Below are 22755 nucleotides of genomic sequence, written 5' to 3'. Positions count from 1 at the left end.
TCCCAGGTGTTGCCAAAACCCAGGACAACCCCGGTTGCAGCTGGGTTGCGCCATGGCCGTGGCCTCGCTGCCCTCCTCCTCCTCCACCGTGCATAGAGGAAGAGGAGGGCCGTGCGGCCTGGGGCAGAGGAGGCAAAGGTGGAGGCAGCGCCTCCTGTGTGTGGCGCGTCACCCTCCCCACCTCCCCGCGGCCTCCTTCCCAGCCTCTGAGGAGGCCAAGGCCTCTGCAGAGGCCAGGAAGGAGCACGGGGAGCCACTGCGATCGCTGCGATTGCAGGCAGCCTCCTCCCTCCTTCCCAGCCTCTGAGGAGGTTGAGGCCTCCGCAGAGGCCGGGCAGGAGCGCAGGGGGCCACCGCAATCACAGGCGGCCTCCTCCCTCCTTCCTGGCCTCTGAAGAGGCCGGGAAGGAGCGCGGTTTCGTGTGTCCTCCATTTTAAAAAAATATGTCCTACATTTGAAAATGTGGTCTTACATTTGTCCTGGTTTGGAGGTCCTGACTTATGGCAACCCTACCTAGAATCATAGAATCACAGAGTTGGAAGAGACTGCAAAGGCCATCCAGTCCAGCCCCCTGACATGCAGGATGTCTCGATCAAAGCATCCCCGACAGATGGCCTTCCAGCCTCTGTTTAAACTCCTCTAAGGAAGGAGACTCCACTACACTCCGAGGGAGTTTGTTCCACTGTCGAACAGCCCTTACTGTCAGGAAGTTCCTCCTAATGTTGAAGTGGACCTTGCATCCATTGCTCCGAGTCTCTAGAGCAGCAGAAAACAAGCTAGCTCCTTCCTCAATGTGACATCCCTTCAAGTATTTAAACAGGGCTATCATATCACCTCTTAACCTTCTCTTCTGCAGGCTAAACATCCCCAACTTCCTAAGGCTTTCCTCATAGGGCATGTTTTCCAGAGGACATTTGATGATTATTTGTTAAAGAGGTATATTTCAATTTTATATTTCTGGGTTCACATACTTATCTGTTTTGTATGCCTATCACACACCAGAGAGTTTTTTGTTCTGTTTCCCAGCATTACAGGGCAGCAGGTTATACAATCCAGGTTGGGGCTCTTCTCTGAGTGGCAGAGAGGATTCAGCCTTTTCACCCAACCAACCAATCCATGTAATTTTTATTGATGAGAGGCAATCAAAGTTTAGATTTTAAATTAGACAATGGTCAATTTTCATTGAACATTAGAAAGAACTTCATGATAGTGAGAATGGTCCCAAACACATTGCAGAAATTATCCAGTTTCAGGCCGCTTTAACTGCCCTGGCTCAGTGCTAGGGAATCCTGGGAATTGTAGGTTATTGTAGCACCAGAGCTCTCTGACACAGAAGGTTACATTTCTCACAAAACTACAGCTCTCAGAATTTCCTAGCACTGAACAAGGGCAATTAAAGCAGTCTCAAGCTGGATTATTTCTGCAGTGTGTTTTGAACCAGTGTTTTGGCAATGGAACCAATTGCCTAAAAAGGTGTTGGCATCCCTTTCTCTGCATTTCTTCATAAAGAGGCTGGACAGGTCCCTGCTGGGGAGGCTCCAATTGGAGATCTTGCATTGAGTGGGGGTTGGACTTGATAGCCCATGAGGACCCTTCCAAGTTCAGGATTCTATGATTCTATGCCCCTCCCAAAAAAGTTAGGAGTCCTAATCCAGAAGATCATTTAGGGAGGCAGCAAAAAGATAAACCTTTCTACTCACATGATGTGCTCCTGATCTGAATTGTATTCCTTGTGCTGACAAGCAATAGAGAAGGGAACCATTGTTAGCTGTATTTTTTATATATTGTCACATTTGAACCACAAAATGTCACAATTAGATTTTAGGCACAGCACTGCAAACTAACCTAAATGTGAGTACTAATAAGCTAAAAGTCCTAGTAGTAATATGCTAAAAGTCAAAGCATGTGGGTAGTGTTGGACACACTCAAGTGGAGCATCCAGTGATATGGAAAGGCCAACCAAATCTTCTCCCTTTCCCTCCCTCAATGTCCCCTCCCCAGTCCCATAACTATCATATACTGAGCCTAAGAAAAGTCCTTGGGAACAAGCAGAGATGGAGGTGGTGTGTTATTGAATATAAATTATAATGAGATTAGCGTTCAGCCCATAGGATAACTGGGTGAATATTTGTATGATTAGCACTTTATGTAAATGTATTTATCATGTATAAGCAGTGATAATGGATTATAGCCATCCCATTTCCTTCTCTGGGAAGCTTTGGCCATTGTATCTTTCTATGCAAGGAAGAACTAGCCAGCTTAAAGAGTCCACCCCATCATTTCAGTTTGGAAATGATTTTTCAGTAAAGATGTTTAGGGAGAAGCTCAGTGACTCTGCTTATGACTCACATCCCTCCAGGGAAACACACATTAAATCCCATTATATGTGGGAAATACTGTTAGAAAACATTATATATATATATATATATATATATATATATATATATATATATATACACACACACACACACACACACACACACACACACACACAAAATGACAGGTGGGAAAGACATGCTGGAAGGGAGGATTCATCTATACAAAGTACCATCCATACAAAGAACGTCAAGACACAAGAGTTATCTACACATCTTTCCACCTCATGAGTGCCCAGTGCTTTGCCACAAGTCAACCATTGATGCTTTGATTACCACTATCTGTTATTTCTGGGAAATTATCTCTGAGCATGGAGCATCCATTTAGCTCTCATAGCTAGATTTACACTCATGTAATAGTTATTAACACTACTGGCTCTTTTTAAAGTCATCTAAGTTAACAGCATCTAGATATCATCAGAAATCATCTCTCTCACAATAACCAAGTGAGAAAAACATAAAATGTTATAGATCAGTAGCTAATAGTACTACTCTATTTACAGAGTAAATAGATAGCTCATGTGCAAGTTTTCTCCATTTCAGTGCTTTCCTAATTTTATCCCACCACTACCACTCAAGATTTCTGTCTTGCCTTACAGTGCACAGTATACTTAAATATCCTGTCACCTCCATGGGAGAAACAAAAGTGAATTGGTCTTTGTCAAGTCAATTCAGCTCTGGATTCAGTCAGACACAAAAATCTGCAAGTTGCAGACAACAGTTATTTCAACAAAATAGCCAACCCCTTTGTGTAGCACAGTGCAGAGACATAAAATACCACTACTTAGGTGGGAAGAGAACCTATTCTGTAAGGTTCGTGCTGTAGTCTGGGATTCAGTGACCATCTGTCTTTTCTTTGAAAGCTTGTTGGCCTCTCAGCTAAGGTGGAAGAAGTAAGTGTGGAAGCCCAAGTAATTGGTAGGGCAGCTCCTCTGTACTTGTCTGCTTGTTGCAGACTCTGCATCTAGCAGACATCTGTACTGGAATCTACCTTCTGCTTGTCCAGTACTCCTTTGCTGTAGAAAATGGCTGACCTTCTATCTTCCACATCACTATCAGGTTTCTTGCCTAAAGCCAGGCATATGACACATCTGTACCTGTGGACATGACAGTGAAATTCTTAGATTGTATGCCATTGGCAGGTTTACTCTTATCTATTTTATTGTTTGTATGTACAGCGCTGTGCAAATCTACAGTGATATATAAATAAAGCATAATAATAATAATGCCAAGTGCTTGTGCATTTCTCCCCCTTAGATTCTTTACAGTTTCTACCACAGATTCTCGGTTTCTAAAAATACCCCCATAAGAAGCAGCTGCAGAAGATGTGTGCTGGTGTTTTCTTTGACTTATTTTTCTTCTACTTATTTATTCTTGAGTACTGTGACTTCCTTTTTTGTGTGTGTCCTTTTTCCCTCATTGCCTATGCATCTCTCTCTTGGGTTCTATGCGGCTAATTTTTTTTTAATGAATATTGCAAACACAATTATAAACTTGGTAGGATTTGCATTTTAAAACAGGCAAAAGAAAACAACACAAGCAGAAGCAGCAAGTGGATTTTATATATACTCAGTCCCCTGAGTTCAACATATCAACTAAAATACTGCAGTAGTGGTTTGAAGAAGAGTCCAACAAAATTCCTTTACTTTTCATGTCAGCAAATCAGCCTCAAGGCATCATGGACTCTCACAACTTTTTCCCATACACAAAGAGCCCAGTAGTTCCTTTTAATCTGTATGGAAGCCAATATTTGCAGTCTTCAACCATTATTATTATTATTATTAACCTTTATTTATGAAGCGCTGTAAATTTACACAGCGCTGTACATGCAATCTTTTTAGTTAGACGGTTCCCTGCCCTCAGGCTTACAATCTAAAAAAGACATGATACAGAAGGAGAAGGGAGTGGTGACGAGAAAGGGTAAGAGGTCCAGCAGTTCCTCTCAAACCAAAGACAATCTTCAGTGAAGAGAAGGATATTTATACCCAATGTAGCATGTTTCCATTACCTTAAACTAATGCAATTGTGGCAAGACAGCAGGCTGGTGTGATAAGGTCCTCATTTGTGTAGCTAGTGGCAGCAGACCTCATCTTTCTCTCTCCGATTAAAGGTTGATTTCTAATAAATATCTTTCTCTTCACTGAAAATTGTCTTTGGTTGGTGATTGCAATGGAATTCTAGGATTTGGTGTTTGTTTGCTTGCTTTGTTTTGTTTTGGCACCAGTGGTCTATGACAGGGAAGGCTAAAAGTCTCACAAAAGTACAATTCCTAGAATTCCATGGCATTGAGCCATGGCAATTAAAATGGTGTCAAGCTGCAGTGCGGATGCATCATGAGATTTTTTAAAAAGGAATTTGGAACCAGACTAAACACTGAGAGTAATCAATCATACAAGGTAGCAACACTAAAGATTTTTTAGCAGATGAAAGATAAGAGTACAAGTACACATAAATGAACCATGAACAGTCATAGATCTGAATAGTTTAAGATTTGTAGGTACCTGGGAAATTTGCTGCATGAGTTATGAGTTATAAAATCAGCATAAAGCTGCCCTTAGATTAGCAGCAGCTAAAACAAGCCACATGATTCCAAGATTCTCCTCTAATAAAAGAGGAGAAATGACAGTGTTACCAATTCACATATTCATAGGGAAAATCACTATCCAGCTTATGTATGGTACAGGGTTGAGGGGATGTTTTTTGGGGTTTCCTTCAGAAAGGTGATTTGTCTCATACTATCTTGTGTTGTTGCTTGACACCAATGGCATCACTGAGAGGGGGGGGGAATCCAGTGGTGCAATCTGCACCAGGTGACACAGCAGAAAAGGGGGAGTAACGCCCAGTCAGGTCTTCCTCCTGTGCTTCCCCTTACACCATTCCTGTGTGTGCTCCCAACCTCCCTGTGCCTTCCCATGTTCCCCTATGTGCTCGCCCATGCTCCTTGTGCCTTCCCATTCTCCCCTACATGTGCTCCCACCCTCCCTGTGCATTCCCGTACTCCCTGCATGTGCTCCCACGCTCCCCGTGTCTCCCCCCTCTTCCTTGCTCATACTTCCACCTTCCCCGGAGTTTCCACCACTTCCTTGCATGCTCTCCCACCCTGCTCACAGTGTCCCACACTCCCCTGAGCACTTTCCCACCCTTCCTGCACATCCCACATTCCCCCACATGCGCTGCCAGCTGTGCCATCCCAGATTGTGCAGAATGGAGGAAGGGATCACGTGCTCCCAGAATCCCTGCCCCTGCACCAGGTGACACCTGGTACAGGGACACCACTGCTTGGCACTTCCCCATTATAGAATCATAGAATCATAGAATCGTAGAGTTGGAAGAGACCACAAGGGCCATCCAGTCCAACCCCCTGCCATGCAGGAAATCACAATCAAAGCATCCCTGACAGATGGCCATCCAGCCTCTGTTTGAAGACCTCTAAGGAAGGAGACTCCACTACACTTCGAGGGAGTGTGTTCCACTGTCGAACAGCCCTTACTGTCCGGAGGTTCCTCCTAATGTTGAGGTGGAATCTCTTTTCCTGCAGCTTGCATCCATTATTCCGGGTCCTAGTCTCTGGAGCAGCAGAAAACAAGCTTGCTCCCTCCTCAATATGACATCCCTTCAAATATTTAAACAGGGCTATCATATCACCTCTTAACCTTCTTTTCTTCAGGCTAAACATCCCCAGCTCCCTAAGTCTTTCCTCATAGGGCATGGTTTCACCATTTTAGTCGTTCTCCTTTGGACACGCTCCAGTTTCTCAATGTCCTTTTTGAATTGTGGCACCCAGAACTGGACACAATATTCCAGGTGGGGCCTGACCAGAGCAGAATGGAGTGGCACTATTACTTCCCTGGATCTAAACGCTATACTTCTATTGATGCAGCCTAAAATCGCATTGGCCTTGCTAGCTGCCACATCACACTGTTGACTCATGTTCAACTTGTGGTCTACTTGGACTCCTAGATCCCTTTCACATGTAGTTTCATTCAGCCAGTTGTCCCCCATCCTATATCTGTGCTTTTCATTTTTCCGCTCTAAGTGCAGTACCTTACATTTCTCCGTGTTGAATTTCATTTTGTTAGCTTTGGCCCAGTTTTCTAGTCTTTTCAGGTCATTTTGAATTTTGATCCTGTCCTCTGGAGTATTAGCTACTCCTCCTAATTTGGTGTCATCTGCAAATTTGATAAGTATTCCCCCAATTTTGTCCTCCAAGTCATTGATAAAGATGTTGAATAGAACTGGCCCAAGGACAGAGCCTTGTGGGACCTCACTGGTCACTTCTCTCCAGGATGAAAAGGAGCCATTGTTGAGCACCCTTTGCATTCGGTCGGTCAACCAATTACAAATCCATGTAACAGTTGATGGGGAAAATTTATTTCCAGATAATTCAAAAAATGCTTTCCTCCTTTCACTGAGAGACAAGACACTATCTCCCTTCCCTTTCCCAATGTTGCAACTTTTCATGTTTTTATTAACCTTCTCTAGAACCTTAGCATTCAATGTAATTCTCCCTTGTGCTCGACAATATCAACATTGAAACACTAGTAAACCAAGTGAATGTAGAGGAAACTTTCCAACATGCTTTCTTCTTCCACTTCTCAATCTTGCTGTTTTTGCAACTGTTTGGGATAGAGTAGACCTTTCCCAGCAGAACAACCTATTTGTTTAGTGCACACAGAGTTTTTTTTTAAATAAAAATATTAAAAGGAGGCATTCTGCAAGTGAGCAAAAGGGAAACTGGGCAGAACTATCCTAAGAATAGGAAGGGGATAAGGGACCTGCTTTGATCATCACAATGCATTTGATGACCAGACATTTCTTTTAAAAAACCAAATACTTTAGAATGCTGTGAAAAGGGAGGAGAAATAAGCCAAAACATGGTGTGATTGGGACTAGGTCATGTGAATTTTCAAAAAATAAAATTGATAGGTACAGTGACAAATACCACAACCCACCAGAACACTTATTCCATTTTAAAGAGTCTTGGAAGTAATACAGAATACATTTTGGAAAAGTGTATGTGTATGGAATTGAGTAGTATCGCAAAGCTCCCTTTAGTCCAGCATATTTGTCCTTGTGGGCGAGGAGAGATGCAAGCTGATCTTTGTATAGGGTCACCAGAGCAAAAGATTTTGTCCCCCTTTTAACCTTTGATTTCAAACAAATAAAACTGATTGATTGATTGATTCATCTAGCAATCTAAGCTAAACCAGGAAGTTGAATGGCTGAAAGTTTTCAACCTACTAAGCTCCTGGAAGTGGTTTTCACTTGCAGTTAGTAGTTTCAAACATGTTATGTTCTCAGGGATTGCCATTTAGATTGACAAATGCAGTCTTTGGAAAAGACTTTGCACCAAGTAAAACATTCCATGAAATTTGTGACAGAAAAAAAATTATGTCATCCTAAACCTGGAAAGAGTAGCTGGAGGAAAATACAGAGGGGGGGGACTTCCCTCCAAGGATCATTACCATCCCCATTATCACTCAAGAATTACGAGCTGTGAGAAGAGGAGTATTTTCTGGATCGAACACTTGAGCTTGTTACTGCTTTTTAGAAGAAGAAAGATTATGCACATATTTGCTTATGTTCAGAAACCTTGTGAATCACACACTGTTACAATCTGCATTTTATAGGAAAGGAAGGAACGTGATTTGGTTCAAATCCACAAAATAAATATACACCTCCAGATATGACAGTGGAGAGGTGTGAGCAGCTTTTTCAGCAATTCAGTGCTCCCTGGTGGCATATGCCCAAGAAAAAGTTCAAAGAGATGAAAGAAATTAACAGAATGGCTCTATGAGACGAAGGATATAATGGGAGGTTAATGTGAAAGTTTTACAGTCCTCAGAGCAGAGCAAATTGGTTTGAGAGAGAGGTTATCGTCTTAAATGTTAAGATCATAAAGCTGAAGAGTTCCCTTGATTTATAATCAATTGCACATCACTAATGTAAATTCTAGGTAACTGCAGTGGATCATTCTACACTGAATTAAATGTTATCTACCAATATGGCATTAATAAAACATGGTAAAGTTTCATTGATGAAGAACCATTTGAAATGGTACCATATGTAAACTGAGTTGGACTGGCATCCGGTAAGATGACAGGTAAGTTTTAAAATGGTTTTTGACAACTTATTGTGCATGAAGTAATAAAATATGAAAAGGACAGCTTTAGAGTCTATCAGGATGCATGTATGCTCACAATAACCTCAAGACTGTATTATTGTAAAAGGTTTTCTTTGAGAGACTGCAGATTGAAGATATCACAGAACATGGAAGGTCACCTCCCCATGGCACTGAGTTGTAAGTGACACTTTTTTATGGTGTATTTGTCTGCTAGGCAGAATTCAGCTCACTAGGTCTGGGAAGTGAGGCTGTAAATGGCACAATTTCTATTTTATTTTATTTTTATGTTGCCTTTCTCCTAAATTAGACTCAAGGTGGTTCATAAAAGCAATTTTTAAAACAGAATTAAAAACACCACATTAATATAACAGGTTAAAAATAAAATAATTAAAAACATATGTTATTGTTTTTGTTGTGTGCCATCAAGTTGTCTCTGACATATGGCAACGTTAAGGTGGGCCTATCATGAGGTTTTCTTGGCAAGATTTGTTCAGAGAAAGTTTGCCATTACCTTCCCCTGAAACTGAGAGCATGCAACTCACTCATTGGATCACTCATTGGATTTTATGGCTGGGCTGGGCAACAAACCATGGTCTCCAGAATTGAAGGCCAACACTCAAACCACTATGCCATGATTGCTCTCCAGCACGTTTAGTAAAAACATAATAAGCTAAAAATATAAACCATTAAAAATGTACAAAACTCAGTACACCAATAAGAAGCCTCCCTGGGTGCAATTACATATTAAAAGCCTGTTTGAAGAGGGGGAAAAATTGCCCGGTGGAGAAAAAAGAGCAAGAAGGAAGGCAGCACAGCCTCTTACAGAATGGAGTTCAAGAAGGTGAGAGAGGCCACTGAGAAATTTCTCTCTCGTCTCCTCACCAAGCATGCCTTTGATGGTGGCAGAAAAAAGAGAAATTTTCCTTTGGAGATCTTAGAGTTTGGGCAGGTTCATATGAGGGAGATACAATCTATAGAGGTCATAGCCAGCACTTTGAATTGTGCTACAAAACAACCTTTAGCCAGTGAATTTGGCTCATCTCTCAAGCAGAATCGTACCAATGTGTTGGAGAGGATACAGTGTCTGAGGCACGCTTTACATATGTGGACTAGCTGCCAAAAGGCAGCCCAATTTTTAAAATAGTGTTCAGTTTTTTTAGCTGACATGACAAATCAACATCTAAAGCACTGCAAGGCACTTATGTTATTAACATTTTCCTAGGCCCCAATGCTAACATAAATTGTAAGCTATTAATCTCAATCATGTTGGCTGCCACTCGACTCAAAAATAGTGCAAAACCGGAGAACCTTGAAAGGTTTATCTTTCAGGGGCTATCTGGATAGAGTTTGGGGCTTTGCCCTTTTGGATAAATTGATGCATCTGTTAAAGGTGGTTAAAGGCTAAAGGACGCAACATTTCTGAAGAACTTTGGTACCTTTTTATTGTTTATTTAAATGACAGTGGTTCATCATTTGGCCCTCCTCAACAAGCACTGAAATTCTGAAAATCTTCTTTTAACTAGGAAATGTATTCTCTTATATGAGGTAGTCATGCTGGCCACGCAGCATAATGCAATAGAATACAAAATACACTAAAGAGAAATACTTTTATTGCTCCAACAATACCAACTAAAAAGCACAAAATGCATCTTACAGCCTTTTGAAGCTTCACTGGCTTCTTCATCAGGCAAAGATGTTAAAAATCAAACAGAAGAAAAGTGATTATGTTAGAGTAACAGACCTACATTTTGCCTCAGATCTTACTTCTGCTGTCAGTTAAGATAGTCTAGAAATATTTCAGTGCACTTCTTCACCATGTGAGGACCAAGGACAAAGGGCAAAAAGGGACAGGTAATAAAATTTCTACTCCATCAGCAACTGAAAAGTGATTTCCCTTGATACACAAGCTGTCCTGTCCTCTGTGAAGCTAACTCCCTCTTTCTTAGGCAGAAGACATTGAATTTCTCACAATGTTCTTGTATTGCCACATCTAGAAAAATGTATAGGTGCTGTAGAGCCAGCATGGAGTAGTGGTGTGAGTATTGGATGACTGGAGATTAGAATTTAATTTTCTGCTTGGCCATGGAAACCCATTGGGTGACCTGAGTGATCACACCCAGAAAACCCTGTGATAGGTTCACCTTAGAGTCTCCACTTGAAGGCACACAACAGTGTTAACAGGACCCTGTTAAGTGATAACAAAAATAATATCTGAGGCAAAATGCAGACCTGTGACGCTAACATCATCACTTTCTTCTCCTATATGATTTCTTCTCTTGCCTTAAGAATATGGCAGAAATCCCCTCTAGCTGACTTCTTGTGTGGACTTCCACTGATCACACTACTCAGACTGAACACTGATGAGATGTACTTTGTGCTCTGAGATCCACACATTATCATACAGCTGTGAAAATATCTGACAACTTAAGGATATTTGAAATGTGTATGAAAAGTATTTCCAATGTAAGCAAAAATAGCACAAATGATGAGAATGCATTCAAGCAATTGACATAATTTTAAAATGCTTCACTGCTGCTGTTCTTTCTTCTAGGAGCCACTTACCTGCAATGTTTCCTTCATTTCCCCCCCACACACACACACACATACTTTTGTGTTATTTTTCTCCTTTTTATACATTGTAACTTTGCACATATATGTTAAAAACTAAATTTAAAAAACAAACAAACACTGGTTAGCTGCAATCTATAAATTCTGGCTATTTGTTCCCCCTACTATGGCCTGCAAAACTCCAGAGGAACACATTTTAGGCCTGTCCAAATAGTTGTGAAGAAGAGACATCTCTCAATACAGAAAATGTCACTTGGGATTTCCTAGGAAAGAGTTTTCAGCCAGCAGAGAGGGAAAGGTAGTTGAAGGAAGCTGGCTAAGAAATTTAGCCAATACACATTCAGGTTTTATAACGTTATAAACAATTGCACAACCAGAGATCTCTTTTGTGTCTTTGCCCACCACTGTCTCTGGAGACCACACCTTCTTGTTTAAAAACAATGCAGTAGTACATGTTCTAAGAATCTTAGGCTGCATCTGCACTGCAGAAATAATGCAGTTTGACACCATGGCTCAATGCTATGGGATTCTGGATTTGTAGTTTTCTGATACATTTAGCCTTCCCTGTCAGAGAGCTCTGGTGCCACAACAAACTACAAATCCTAGGATTCCATAGGATGGAGCCACGACAGTTAGAGTGGTGTCAAATGGCATTGTTTTTGCAACACAGGCATTCTGACGGTATGGTAGAATCGTGTGAGAACTGGCCATGTGTCCTTTTTCTGTCTGCAGCAATTCTAACCTCAACATGCATCATTAGGAAACTATTTTGTAATGCATGATTCATTTACATCTTTATTCCCCTTTTACAAGTATACCCCACCCATGAAGGGTATGGAAGATACAGTTTTAAATACATAAAAGTATTTCATGACAGAAAATATTTGAATGAAGAACATTGTATAAATAATTCACAAGCATCCCTGAGAATCTGCCCCCCAAAAAAAGGGAGGGAGCAAAAGGGAAAGGTGGAATAATGCTTCTGCAAATAACAGCCATCTTGAATCACAGGAAAGATTATGGCTTTTCATCTTTCAGATATGCATTCAGCACCAATCCAGAACAAGAAAATGGGGTGCAAGCTTTTGGTTGAACTCTTGTAAATCCCAGCTATCCAAGCATCACATCTCTTGATCATATTTGAGTTGTTTGCAAATAGTTATCTGTCACTCCCTTTAGCAGCATGGACTGTCAGACCTGTTCAGCTCTTCTGTCAGTCTATCATTTTCACACCCTTCTGTAGCTGACCTGAAAGGATGGTATAAGCCACCAATACTTGCAGATTTAATGGACTGGGAATGTTCAAATAGAAATCTTTCAAGACAATTTCCTCAATATGCTTTAGCCTTAGATTTGTTGATGTTCTTTAACAATGTATATGTCTGTGCAGTAGCTTTAAAGGGGCCAAATGGAATGTTTCTTTTGTTCATGAACCTTATATGTACCCTTTTCGGACTATGAAATTACTATAATTCCTTCTATTTCAGATGTTTAATGGTGACTGTCATTCTTTGTGTAAGCAAACAGCTTCATGGAGAAGAGAGAGGTATTAGGCTACTTCTGCGAGCAGACCCAGTCAAAATTCAAGATTTGCAAAATTGAGGGCTCCCCTAAAAGAGGGGAGAATGAAAACAGTATTCTGTATCTTGAGGAGCAGGGGCTAAGAAGCAAGGATATAGGATCCTGGAAGAAGGTATGGCTAATTCACTGAAATAAGGAATAGGAGCACATTACACTGCAGCATATTGTTGCAGCTCTCACTTTTTGATCACCTTGATATACACAGTGACTAAGACAAGTATAAAAGTCACAATAAAACTATAATAGGAAAAAATTAAAATTAAAGTACAAGTGTCATGATAATCAACATCATGAAATAAAAACAGTGCTTGTGAATAGGTGTTTTTTTCTGTGGTGGTGGTGGTGGGGGGTCGGGCTATGTGGCCATGTTCTAGAAGAGTTTATTCCTGGTGTTTCGCCAGCATCTGTGGCTGGCATTTCCAGAGAATGACAGAATTTTCTCTTTAGTGAGGACTACCCCTCGGTGACACCCCCCGCTGTGGGTATCATCTGCACACACACACACACCCCTATGATACTACTGCCCCAATGGATTTCTCCAGTTGCCTGTATCAACACACACTACAACTGGAAGAGTGCTGCAGTTGTCTTTTCCCAGCATCCCAATCTGCCTTGGAAGCTTTTTGGTTAGAGCACTGCCTGCCTTAAGAGGTACGTTTTGGGAGAGTGGTATCAGCAAAGTAGCTATAATAGAGTTCCTTTGTCATAGTTACATAGGATTATTCAGGATCTCAGTTATAAGTATTACAAAACAAAACAAAACACCTAATCATCAACAATACATAGCACAGAGTAAAATGTCTCCAATTTCACCCAAGGCATAGAGAAAAATAAATGCTTTTAACTAGATGTCCAAACTCACCAACCAACCCTCACTAAAGAGAAAATTCTGTCATTTTGAGACTAGCAGTAAGAAGCCTAGGATTATATTACTATTCACTGTACCACAGATAGTGGTAGAATATGGATCAGTTCCTCCAAAGGTCTCAGTATGGGGGTAGGCTGTTATTGGGGGAAGGTGGTCCTTAAGATATCCTGGTTCCAGAACATTTAGGGCTTAAAGAGTAAGAATCTTGATTTAGGTCCAGAAGCTAACTGGTGCTAGAGACTAGCTATAATTATAGGATTAGAATCAGCATGGTTGTTAAGAGTGTGACCTGATTGTTAAGATTCTTGACAGTTGCATACTGAGGCCTTAATCAAAGGGCTAATCCCAGCTAGAGTTTGGGACTAGAGTAAACTGGTGCTTCCACCTGTCTAAATTTGACATGGGCAGTCCTGATTAATCCTTTCTCATCCCACTGTTTCAGATGCTTTTAAAATGTCCCAGTTTCTCTCTCTCCTCCTTTCCACGTTCCCTTACGTCAGTTGCTACAAACTACATTGCTGCAAACTGGGCTGACATTGCACAAGAGCCTTCTTAGCAAGAAGACCCAAAAGGATGCTGTGATCAGTCCAGAAGGGCCAAGAAGAAAAATGTGTAGCTTGTTATACAATACCTGCCGCCAGATATCAACCTGTCACAGCAGTGAATCTTGAGCAAAGGAAATAACCAGAAGTAAATAGCCAAATTCTTCTTATCATAAATACACATCCACTTCTTACATATTGCAAAGAATATCAGCCTACCCAGATGTAAAACAGCTTGCTCCTCTGAACAACCTAAACAGTATATCTGATTTAATGCTTAGGCTTGCTAATCTTTTTTGACAGCAAGCAAAATAAGAGGCATAAGCCAATGAGTCCAAAGAAGAGAACCGTTATTGCTTCCGACACTCATAATGTGCTTTATTGTTTAATCAAGATTAACTAACCTGTGTTTCTTCATCAACACAACTATCATTCAAGAGGGACAATTAAATATAAAGGTATGCAACGCCTTAGCCTAATATAATTACCAGATTAAATTGCCATGGGCATTAGCTGGTTGGAGACACCTTATTTGTACAGTCAGGCTAAGGTAATAGTGACATCCTCACTTTCTTCCAATTAGGGACCCTAAATCAGGATAAAAAGAAAATTGCTTGGTGTAATGCTGCAGTCAGATGGTCAAGCTGAAAAGACTGATTTTATCAGCATCTGTCTTAGCCAACTGATTATAGTACTGCTGAAAAACACTTTATTCAGTTGTACAGAAGACAAAGTACAACCTTTACTCCCTTGCCCCAACTACAACCACCTCCTGGAGCAGCAAATTCTGTATTGTATAATTTTTTAAAATTTTATTTTATTTTGCTATTCTTTATCTGTCTGTCTAGATAGAGAGATGGACAAATAGATGCTTTTCAGTCAAGAAAGCTCCAAGTGCAGTCTGTACAGATAAACAGATAAAGAAATCAGAAACAAAAGGAAAAGGAATTGTGGCAGGAAAAGGAGAGATTAAAATAATAAACCACATCACAGTTACAAATGTATTGCTGTACCCAGCAGAAATCAAGACTTTAAAGACACAGGAAGCCAAGCATTTTTAGTCCATTATTCAAAACAACTGAGTGGCCCTGCTTCCCATTTCAGGAGACAAGTAACAGAATACTATTTTTAGCCTTTCGATCAAGGATGGGAAGTTTATCCTTTAAATCAAGGATGGAAATTCCTGATATTTTTGAAGTGCCAGTCCCAGAGACACTGGCTATGTGGCCTGAGCTGCTGGGACATTTAATCCAACAACACATAGACGCCCACATAATTCCTACTACTATCTTAAAGCATGTACTGCAAGAGTAGCCCTATTCAGGCATTATGTTTGAATGAAGTACAAGACAATAGGTTGAGTCATGGGACTTTACACATTAGACCTGACCTCACCATTCTTGTTCCTGTCCTTTAATTCCCAAACCTCCTCTTGTGGAGTTCTGGAGGTTTGGAGCAGGGATAAGGTTTCTGCTATCATTCATATAACCCTCCATATGACTACAGCTTCAGTAGTTTCAGACCTTCCAACTCAACATGACTAGGAGGTAGAGTTGGTGTGCTTGAGAATATATTTGGGAGGACAGTATAAATATCTTCATCTCCTTTACAATTTTTCCAGTACTCTATTCAAACAGAACAACAGAATAGGTCTAAACTGCTGGTCTAATATAGATAATATTCGAGACTAATACAGAATAGGTCTAAATAGATGTTTGCAACTAGTGCTTGTTATTATTGTCTTTAATTTGTTGTTGATGCACTTCACTAGCCACATAATGCTGAAATACATCTCCACTTTAAACTTTTTAAAAGACAATGCATTTCTGTAAGAGTTGAGGGGAGGCAAAATGGCATTTGTATATTCTGTTTTCCAAACTGAGCTGCCTCACTGGCATAATCTGCTACAGGTCAGGTAATGGGATGGATCAAGTTGTAGGTATGTGCAACAGGGGTGGCAGAAACAACACTCTCCCACGGCAACTCTTCCATGAAAATTCTGCACAGACCATCACAGGATTATGCTAAATAAGATGAGTGTAGCACAGGGGTCGGGGGTGTTTGCAAAACCAGATGGAGGCACCTTCCATGAGCAGAGCCCTTCCATCAAGAAAGGGTGAGCCTTCTGGGGCCTAACTGAGAATTCAAGAAACTCCTATGGTTGATGTCGAAGCACAGGCTGCTGAAAAGAAATAATATTCAAACTGCTGAGAACCACAGAGAAAGCATTATTCCAATATAGTTGAATATCACCATGAAGTAAGAGATGAAATCTAAATGATCTGGACATCTGCTTTCTGAATTCCCAAGATGACATACAAAAGGAGAACTCATGCATCACTCAGTAGAATGCCTGGGCTCCAAATAAAATGACAGTGCCTGTCTCTCCCTGAGGAAAAGATGAACAAGCTTCTTCTCTGTATATTATGGTGAAACCATACAAAGAGAATACAAGGAGACTCGCTTAAGCACATTTACAGCTATCTGGCCTTTTAGACATCTGCAGTGAAAAGTCCAAAAGGACCTCTTAAGTTAATACAGGTATATCTTCACTACAAAGATTCAGTAGTTTGACACCACCGCTTTTAGTGCACATCCTTTGCCCAGAAATTCTCTGCCAATGAATCCCCACACTGTAAAGTGGAGCTACACTTGCCAGAGTTCCTTAGAGACAGTGGCATCACTGCAGTTAGTTCAACAGGGACAAGGGGACTGGACTGCCCTGCCCTCCCTCCTGCTGCCTCATTCACCTCTCCCCCAGCCAGCAGGCAGCCAGTTGCCCCCCCAGCCAGACTGCTGCTGAGGGGGACAGCGTTGTGGCCTTTGGAGTGTCCATTCATTGTCTGGCATGGATCCTCATCCACCAGCCACACCAGTAGGTAAAACCCACCACCACAACAACAACAGAATCCACTGCTACAGAGTCATGCTGCAGCTTCTGGAGGATCCATTTAGGGTTTGGCATGGCTGCTGTGATGTGTGAGCTGGACAGTGAAAAAACACAGATAGGGAGAAAATAAATTCATTTGAGATGTGTTGCTGGAAAAGAGTGCTGAGGACAGCCAAAAAAACCCAAAAAACAAACAAACAAACAAATGGGTCCTACAGCAGATCAAGCCTGAACTCTCCTTGGAAATCAAGATGATCAAACTGAGGCTGTTGTGCTTCAGCCAAATCATGAGAAGGCATGACTCACTCAAAAGATAATAATGCTAAGAAAGGTGGAGGGAAGTAGAAAGAGAGGAGGACACAAGCTAGCTAGACTCAATTAGGGAGGTCATGGGCATGAACCAACAAGAATTAAGCAGTGCAGTGGAGGATAGGATGACTTGGAGATGTTTCATACACAGGGTCATCATGAGTTGGAGCCAACTCGAAGGCAATTAACAACTACAACAAATTACTGCTGGAAGAGTGGGAAAGGGAGGCAAAGCCTTTTCTCACTTGCCCAGCAGCTACACCAGTCCCACTGAGTGTTAACATTCTATCAGTTGTACACCCCACTCTGGAGTGTACATCCAATACAGTCATCACTCCCTAGTGACACCTCTGCCTGAAAAGAGGGAGTGATCATGAAACAGATTTATGTCTGTGGTATAGATGAGTGATCTACAGTCAGTTTGCCTAGGCAGCCTTCCTTCTTATATTTTAGTTTGAGCCATGGACAAGCAGGCACCAAACAGACATTGTAGAGTAACAGACTGCCACTAACAATAATATTATGCTTAGAATTAACTGTCAGTGTGAAATTTTAGACAGAGGGCTTGACTTTGCATGTCAGAGATCTGGGTTCAAAATCATCTTCAAGAAACATTCTGGCTTCACTAGACAAAGAGCATTCTTCCAGGAAGGTCAATATCACACTGCACTGTATTAGCTCTATTATTCCACTTTTACTGCTATAGCTGCCTCCTGTAGCATTCTGGGATTTGTAGTTTAGTAAGGAGTAAGAGCTCTCTAAATGCCTCTCCATAAATTGCAAATCCCAGGAGGCAGCCATAGCATGAAAAAAATAGTGCTATAACAGTGTAATGTAATATTGTCCTTTGCCAACACAGTGCCCTCTAGATACGTTAGATGATGATGATGATAATGATATTATTTGTATCCTGCCTTTTTTTCCAGCTGAAGATTCAAGATGGCTTACAACAGATTTTTTTTTATAGCTAAAAATTCACACAATACAAAAGTTAAAAAGTGCTTAAACTATCAAAACATTAAAACTATAAGAAACAGGAGCAGCAAAACAAAAATAACAAATGGAAAGTCCAGCATATTGCTTAGTAGGAAGGGCCTTGTACAATCAGTCCTCCAAGGCCTGTTGAAAGAGAAAAGTCTTCACCTGTCTTTGGAAAGGGAGTAGGGAAGGTGCCATCCTCACCTCTCTGGGAAGGGAGTTGCAAAGCATGGACTGGACTACAGACCCCACCATCCCAACCAGTAAGAAATTACTAAGGTTCTGTTGGCCGGGGATGGTGGGAACTGTAGTGAACCCTATAGGAAAAGACCAGGTTGACATAGAGTGCTGTACGATTTTGAAAAACCAGTACTATAGATGTTCATATGCCCTTGCATGCCGTTGATATAGAAAACCTAATTCTTCAGAAAAAAGATTTGTACCCTTGTTTTCGTCTTTCTTACTACTGACATTCATTATGGAAATTTTTCTTTTTGACCCACAATCCATTATAGCAAACAATATGACTGGCTTCTGCCGGGAGGCACCCTGGTGAGGACCCATTATGCTTAGAGAGTCTAACATCAAAAAGATGGACTAGTGACACTTCAGAGATCACAGCTAATGTTATATAACAATTCTCTGTAGGTGTTTTAAATCCTATAATGGTTTGGAGGAGGAGGAATGATAATAATAATAAAAAAGGACACGAAAAGGAGGGTATCACATCGTAGGGGTCCCTGCAATTTTCTGGCATTACATGACTTTTGAAATACTGTTCATGAGAAAATTGTTTTGCACAAAGGATCACAAATGCCAGCTTAAGTTGAGATAAAAGGAGAACCTGAAAGAACATTTTTCTCTTCAAAGGGTGGCCACTGTACATGTGAAATGGGGAGGGCAGGAGAGAACTGAATATGTTAACTGCAAACCTTTTGTTAAAATGAGATTTCAAGGGAAATCATCTATTTTTATCCTCAGTGTTCTTACTTTCCATCTCTCATTTCCACCATAATTAGCAAGCAATTAAAAATAAAGGGTTTCATATCGGCAAATAAGTATTTTTAAAGAAAGCCAGAATATCAATGATCTCATTTAAATTGAAGATAATTATCATATTCACGTGAAATGCAAGGGACCAGGGACATTTTATGCAACATGGGGTTGTGGGGTTTTGTTTGTTTGTTTGTTTGTTTGTTTGTTGGCTTTTTTAACAGTGCTGTTTATTTACAGAGATCACACCTGAGAGAATGAGGGCTGGTCATCCTTAAGACTCAAACTACAGTTTTGTAGCCATAACTGGAACTAGACTAGCAAAATGAAGTGCCAGTTGGACAGAATCTGTATGCATATATTTATTTGTACAGCAGTATCCATATATTAACAAAGATGATAATCCTGCACATCACTAGTGGGTGCTCAAATCCTACATCCCTGTGAAACCAGTCTAGGAGTACTTTCTCAGCAACCAGGAAGCACAGAAACAGAAATTGCTAATTAGGGCCCAATGAGACATGATATTAACTATATGGATATTAACTGTAAGGCTTGGGTCCACACAGTCTAAAAGACTGTATCTCCCTGTATGACTGTGTTTTGAGTTTTAAGATCTAAAGGGAAGGCTTTTTTTTTTAGTCTCACCACCATCACAGGCATGTTTGGTGTGAGCCTTCTCAGTAGCTACTGCCAGATTGTAGAATTCCCTCCAACAGGTTTGGTTCCTTTCCTTTTGCTAGAAGACTAAGACCTTCTTATTCAAGTTGGCCTGTCATTTAAAATCTATGTAACAGAAAAGGTTGTGTTTTTATCTTTTTTTAATTATAATCTGTTTTTATATTGTTTTAATCTTCTGCTTTTAATTTAACTGCTATTTAATTCTCTTTAACTTTAATATAAATTGTGTTTTGACTGTTTGTTGTTAACTCCCTTTATATTGGCGCCAACCCATGGTGGCCCAATGGATAAGACATATCTAATCTGGCCTATGCTCTATTGCTCTGCTCAGGTCCTGCAGATTCAGGCCCATGACCTCCCTGACTGAGTCTATCCATCTGGCATGCAGTCTTCCTCTTTTTTGTCTTCCACTTTCAATAGCATTATTGTCTTTTCTAATTAATCATGCCTTCTCATGATGTAGCCAAACTATGACAGCCTCAGTTTCATCATCTTGGCTTCCACCTAGAGCTCAGGCTTGATCTGTTCAGGGATCCATTTGTTTCTCTTTTTGGCCACCCATGGTATCTGCAGCAACCTCCTTGTGAGAACTTCTGACCAAGAAAACTCTGTGATGAGAGAAGTTTGACTGTACCTTGTTTTTTAAATGCGGTAGGCTGCCTTGACTGTTGCATAGGCAGAATGATGGAATATAAATCAATCAATCATATATTTACAAAGAAACAGTATCCACAGAAAATCAGTGGCCTAAATCCAATTGCTTGTCCTACATAGAGTAAACCCATGAAATCAATAGGATTTACATAAGTATTGCTTTAGATTTAGTAGGTATACAGATTTGGTGGGTCTACTCTAAATGAGTTATGGCCACTGGATATAAAGTCATAGAATGATCAGTGTTTCCTGTGAAGGACAGCCAGTCATGAATTATATATCCCAGCATGGGCAAGATCTTGAAATATATGCATCATTTGATCCCTGGAATTCCTGCTAAATTCTAACATTAGGAGCAAGCAGCATACTGGTCAGAATGCTAGTGTTAATCTCAAATGGAATAGAGCCTGTGAAGCAATAGAATTTATTTAAGTGTTGACTTTCCCTTCAACAATTAATTCCATGGATCTATTCTAATTGGGACTAATCAATATGATCCCGGCAACTATGGTCAGCATACTGTTAGAGACATAACTACTGTATGTGTAAATGTGTTTTACTCATGCATTTGTCTCTTTTTGGATGGAGCAGAAGGAGCTATGCTTTAGCCCTTTGAATTCTGTCCAACCTCAATCCCTAGTACTTGTAGTTAGGGATGTAAAGAATATTCTCCAAAATTCGAAAATTAGGAGAAAAATTCCAATTTCGACAAATTCTATAACATGTTAGAGAGGAGAAATTCTGAGTAATTCTCGACCAATGAGTAAGAATTTTATTTTTAATAATTTCAAAATGAAGGGAAGAGAGTTTTTTTAGTCTCACCACCATCACAGGCATGTTTTGTGTGAGCCTTCTCAGTAGCTTACTGCCAGAATTGTAGAAATTCCCTCCCAACAGGAGGTTTGGTTCCTTTCCTTTTGCTAGAAGACTAAGACATTCTATTCAAGTTGGCCTGTCATTTAAAAGCTATGTAACCAGAAAAGGTTGTGTTTTATCCTTTTTTAATTATAATCGTGTTTTTATTGTTTTTAATCTTCTGCTTTTAATTTAACTGCTATTATAATTCTTCTTAACTTTATATATAAATTGTGTTTTTGACTGTTTGTTTGTTTAAACTCCCTTTATATTGATGCCAACCCATGGTGGCCCAATGGGATAAGAAACTATCTAATCTGGCCTATGCTCTATTGCTCTGCTCAGGTCCGATGCAGATTCAGGCCCATGACCTCCCTGACTGAGTCTATCCATCGTGGCATGCAGTCTTCCTCTTTTTGTCTCCCACTTTCAATAGCATTATTGTCTTTCTAATTATCATGCCTTTCTCATGATGTAGCCAAACTATGACAGCCTCAGTTTTCATCAGTTGGCTTCGCCACCTAGAGCTCAGGCTTGATCTGTTCAGGGATCCATTTTGTTTCTCTTTTTGGCCACCCATGGTATTTGCAGCAACCTCCTTGCGAGAACTCTGACCAAGAAAACTCTTGTGATGAGAGGAGTTTGACCTGTACCTTGTTTTTTAAAGTGCGGTAGGCTTGCCTTGACTGCTGCATAGGCAGAATGAGGGAACTATAAATCAATCAATCACATATTTACAAAGAAACAGTATCCACAGAATCAGTGGCCTACAAATCCAATTGCGTGTCCTAGTAGAGCCAAACCCGCATGAATCAATAGGATTTACATAAGTATTGCTTTAGATTTTAGGGTATACAGATTTGGTGGGTCTACTCTAAATGAGTTATGGCCACTGGATATAAACTCATAGAATTATCAGTGGTTTCCTGTGCCTGTGAAGGACAGCCAGTCATGAATTATGTATCCAAGCATGGGCTCAAGATCTGAAAGATATGCATCCATTTGATCCCTGGAATTCTGCCCTAAATTCTAACATTAGGAGGCAAGCAAGCCATACTGGTCGGAATGCTAGTGTATGCTCAAATGGAATAGAGCCTGTGAAGCAATAGAATTTATTTAAGTGTTGACTTTCCCTTCAACAATTAATTCCATGGATCTATTCTAAGTGGGACTAATCAATATGATCCCGGCACACTATGGTCCCAGCCATACTGTTAGAGACCATAACGTACTGTATGTGTAAATGTTGTTTTACTCATGCATTTTGTCTCTTTTTGGATGGAGCAGAAGGAGCTATGCTTTAGCCCTTTGAATTCTGTCCAACCTCAATCCCTAG

The sequence above is a fragment of the Sceloporus undulatus genome, chromosome 1 (genome assembly GCF_019175285.1).
Source record: "Sceloporus undulatus isolate JIND9_A2432 ecotype Alabama chromosome 1, SceUnd_v1.1, whole genome shotgun sequence".
Lineage (NCBI taxonomy): Eukaryota > Metazoa > Chordata > Lepidosauria > Squamata > Phrynosomatidae > Sceloporus > Sceloporus undulatus.
The sequence above is the reverse complement of the archived record's forward strand: the minus strand, read 5'-3'. Positions refer to the sequence as shown.